The following is a 5,000-nucleotide window of genomic DNA, read 5'->3' on the forward strand; positions in this document are numbered from 1 at the left end:
CACTGAAAGTGCGACTGTTCTCTGCACTGTGTGAGGAAATAGGAGCTGATCATACAGCCGTGCTGTTTCACAGTGAAGCAAGGTGGCTCTCCCGGGGAAAAGTGCTGTCACTTGCCCTGTCTTGCCAAATGCATAGCTCCTCCTTTTTTTTTTTGCAAAGATTGCAAAGTGGCACTTTTATTTTATTTATTATTGAACTTGATGCAAGTTATTTGATTTATTATTGAACTTGATGCAAGTTATAACACTTTTTTTAATTTATTATTGAACTTGATGCAAGTTATAACACTTTTTTTGATTTATTATTGAACTTGATGCAAGTTATAACACTTTTTTTGATTTATTATTGAACTTGATGCAAGTTATAACACTTTTGTTTGATTTATTATTGAACTTGATGCAAGTTATAACACTTTTGTTTGATTTATTATTGAACTTGATGCAAGTTATAACACTTTTTTTGATTTATTATTGAACTTGATGCAAGTTATTTGATTTATTATTGAACTTGATGCAAGTTATAACACTTTTTTGATTTATTATTGAACGTGATGCAAATTATAACACTTTTTTTTATTTATTATTGAACTTGATGCAAGTTATAACACTTGTTTTGATTTATTATTGAACTTGATGCAAGTTATAACACTTTTGTTTTATTTATTATTGAACTTGATAGAAGTTATTTTATTTATTATTGAACTTGATGCAAGTTATACCACAACTGCACAGTTATTTTATTTATTATTGAACTTGATGTTATTTTATGTTATTGAGTTTGAATGTATACAACTTGATGTTCAATAAATTTGAAAATGTTAAAGCTTGGCATTAGCGCTCTGTTGGGGCGATGGGGGCAGGTGGGGCTTGAAAACTCCCCCTTGTCCAAAGTGGGGGATGACAAAAAAAGTTTGAGAACCACTGGCTTAGATAATCCAGGAATCACCTGCGTTTGAACCTCAGCTCCTAAAATACACACAGAAAAAAGGCTTTTTTTATGTTCTATAATTAACCACCGGCTGTATAACCTCCAGCAGAGTCATGCATTTTTTTCCCCCCAATGATTTGTGAAACTAACACTGATGCAAGAAGCATTTTACTCACACTAACAACAATCAGCTGCTAAGCTTTAAAAAAACAACCACAAAAAAAACAAGGATTCAACAATTTGGCCTAAGTGACAGGATGACGGATGGTTACTAAGGATGCATTATACGCTGGAAATTGTGATGCTGAACACTACTTCCTTACTCCTCCCCCTTGCATTTGCTGGTAATTTGCTTAGATATCACTTCTGTCTGCACGTTGACATCAATTTGTCATTATTGGCTTGGAATGCACATGGGGATGCTCATTGAATGTATGCCTGTATAGAGAATAGTCCTGTTCTATGGTACCAATGCCTGTATAGAGAATAGTCCTGTTCTATGGTCCCAATGCCTGCATATAGAATAGTCCCGTTCTATGGTCCCAATGATGCTTCCCAGTTCAAAGTGACTGGCAAGGAAAAACAGAGATATCCATCTTTGGTAGGATATATTTTGTCCAATAAGACACAATTTCAATATTAAAGCTGCAAGCAGCATTGGTCGGGCCCGCGTATTTGGCAGGTGCTAGTCCAAACTGTCCCAATACTTTTGTCAAGTTTTAGTCCCAAGTGTCCCAATACTTTTGTCTACTTTTAGTCTGAAGTGTCCCAAGACTTTTGTCTAGTGTACCTACCTTGTCTGCATTGTGTGGGCACGTTGGTGCTTCCTGCTTTTAAGCAGCCATCTTAAAAAAACAGCAGCGCAGCGGGTCTTTGAAGGGTCATAAAATCAAAACCGGAGCAGGTATTAAAAAGCTGTTCTGTTATTTTATACACAAGGGTTTAATCTCTCTCCTGTGTTAGTTTGAAGCCGAAACGACAAACGCGCTCAGAGGAGATAGATTTTGAAGGAAGTTGACCGGTTTTTACAAAAAAATTGTTTTGAAGGGGGAATAGCAAACTTCCTGTTGATTTCTGCTGGGGGTTGTCAATTTATGAAATGTAGGTCTAAGTGAGACCTACATAGAGGTTTTTGTTTCATGTCTCTCCAACCTTCCCAGGGAGAGTTACAGGCAGTTTTGTCATTTTTTTCTTCCGAGGAGCAGTTTTTTTCTCCGTTTTATTCAAAAATTGCTCTAGAGCGCAATTTTTAAATTTGGGGTTAGGTTTTTTTATTAGAAAGCAATTTTTGCCAGTCCTGATGTGTGTGTTCAGTTCGGTGAGTTTTGAAGCATGTTAAGGGGGTCAAATTACAGCTCAAAGAGGCAAAAGTGACTGTTTTTAGTACTTTTTTGTCTTGAAGGGGGAATTGCCAACTTCCTGTTGATTTCTGCCCGATGATATTAAATTATGAAAACTAGGTCTAAGTCAGACCTACATACAGGTTTTTGTTTCATGTCTCTCCGATCTTCCTAGTGGGAGATATAGGCAGTCTAGTTTTTTTTTCCTAGGGGGCGCTAGAGCGCAATTTTGAGTTTTGGGGTTCGGTTTTTTTACAAAAAGGTAATTTTCGCAGGTCCTGATGTGTGGGTCAAATATGGTGAGTTTTGAAGCATGTTAAGTGGGTCAAATTACAGTTTGTTGTGGCGGCGGAAGAATAAAGAATAATAAAACCTTACAAATACAGTAGGTCCTTATGTCCCATTGTATAAGGACTCCCTTTGGGAGTCCTTATACAATGGGCCATGCGGGCCCTAATAAGTACAAAACCCCAAAGCAGTGAAGTTGTCACGTTGTGTAAATGGTACATAAAAACAGAATAAAATGATGTGCAAATCCTTTTCAACTTATATTCAATTGAATGGACCGCAAAGACAAGATATTTAACGTTCGAACTGAGAAACTTTGTTATTTTTTTGCAAATATTAGCTCATTTGGAATTTGATGCCTGCAACATGTTTCAAAAAAAGCTGGCACAAGTGGCAAAAAAGACTGATAAAGTTGAGGAATGCTCATCAAACACTTATTTGGAACATCCCACGGGGGAACAGGCTCATTGGGAACAGGTGGGTGCCATGATTGGGTATAAAAGCAGCTGCCGTGAAATGCTCGGTCATTCACAAACAAGGATGGGGCGAGGGTCACCACTTTGTCAACAAATGCCTGAGCAAATTGTTGAACAGTTTAAGAAAAACCTTTCTCAACGAGCTATCGCAAGGAATTTAGGGATTTCACCATCTATGGTCTGTAATATCATCAAAAGGTTCAGAGAATCTGGAGAAATCACTGCACGTATGCGATGATATTACAGACCTTGGATCCCTCAGGCGGTACTGCTTCAAAAAGCGACATTAGTGTGTAAAGGATATCACCACATGGGCTCTGGAGCACTTCAAAAAACCACTTTCAGTGACTACAATTCGTCGCTACATTTGTAAGTGCAAGTTAAAATAAAATAAGTGTTTGATGAGCATTCCTCAACTTTCTCAGTCTTTTTTGCCACTTGTGCCCGCTTTTTTGAAACATGTTGCAGGCATCAAATTCCAAATGAGCTAATATTTGCAAAACAAAAACAAGGTTTCTCAGTTCGAACGTTAAATATCTTGTCTTTGCAGTCTATTCAATTGAATATAAGTTGAAAAATATTTGCAAATCATTGTATTCTCTTTTTATTTAACATTTACTCACTGTTCTAAACAATCTGGCGCCCTAGGCAAGATTTTAGGTGGCGCCCCCCCACATCGGCAGTGAAGTGTATATACTCACAAGAACCCGAATAGCTTTGTCTTTGACCTTTTTTTTACTTACTTTATATACCTAATATATAAAGGGGTGGAAAAGTGACTATTACCTGCAGGGCAAACATTAGCTAACCAGAAGGCAATAATGTAAACAAAAAACACCTGCTTAAAAGATCTAATACAAACATTTATATGCACGTACAACACTTAGAACTTTTAGCATATCAGTATGTGGAATTAAATGATGGAATGGATTAAGTAAAGAAGTTAAAAATTGTACTGATATGATCCAGTTTAAGAGGTTGTTCAAAATAATAGTGCTTACAGAGTACAAAGAAGAAGAATTATGAGAAATACTTTCAACCTTATTGAAAATAAGATATTCTTCATCTCAGTATGTTAATAATGACTGAATTAATTAATTAATTACATATTACAAAACTGTTGTATACTAATTCATAGATGTTATTTTATTATATAAAAAGGTCAGTAAATGATTCTATATATTTGTAAACGCTTTGAAGTGGGAAAGGGGTAGGATTAAATAAGCTTTGCTTCTTCCTACTCCTTTTCGGGCATGATGTAAAATGAAATGATATGAAATTGTGTGATGTATTATGATGTAAGTGTGTTCGTGTTCGAAATAAACTAAAGAAAGAAAGAAATGTCCCTGAGGAATGTAAGGTGGGAGTACTGTAATTACCTAACGTTACATTATTATTTTCCATAACAATTTAGCCCCCTCCACAATATTAACCCGACGTTAAAACAGAACTAGCTATTTATTGATTAGCAATTGCCAACTCATGTAACATTAGTTTAATGCTAAAAAGCCAGGTTACTATCATATTCTGTAACAGACAAATAATTTCATGTAGGCTAACGTTACCTACCTGCTAACTCTTGTCTTTTTCTCGTTTCTCCTCCTCTTCTTTTCCCTTTTTTCTTCCCTGGGCACCTGACAGTTTTGGCCGTTTTGACATCTTGTGTTGATTTTTTTGATGTGGTGACGTCCAAAAAGAGTCATGATACGGGAAGGGAGGGGGGGCGTAATGTTGTAACAAATAATATTTCTATTAAATAGGCTTTACTTTGCATTTTAATTAACGTGAGATTATTTTTTTTGTATTTAGAAATAATAGTACCAACTTTTTTTTTTTTTTTTTTTTTTTCTCCAACATTTGTGGCACTGGCATGGCGCCCCCTGATGGACGGCGCCCTTAGCATTTGCCTATACGGCCTATGCCACGGGCCGGCCCTGCATTTACTCAACGTGACATCTTCGCAGCTTT

The 5,000-nt window shown here is 36.4% G+C and overlaps 1 protein-coding gene across 3 annotated transcripts in view; it reads left to right on the forward strand.

Annotated features, from left to right (window-relative positions):
- Window positions 1-5,000, forward strand: part of vps50 (VPS50 EARP/GARPII complex subunit) — a 421,495-nt gene that overhangs the window by 120,558 nt on the left and 295,937 nt on the right. The window lies entirely within an intron of this gene.

Source organism: Nerophis lumbriciformis, linkage group LG21 (assembly GCF_033978685.3).
Source record: "Nerophis lumbriciformis linkage group LG21, RoL_Nlum_v2.1, whole genome shotgun sequence".
Lineage (NCBI taxonomy): Eukaryota > Metazoa > Chordata > Actinopteri > Syngnathiformes > Syngnathidae > Nerophis > Nerophis lumbriciformis.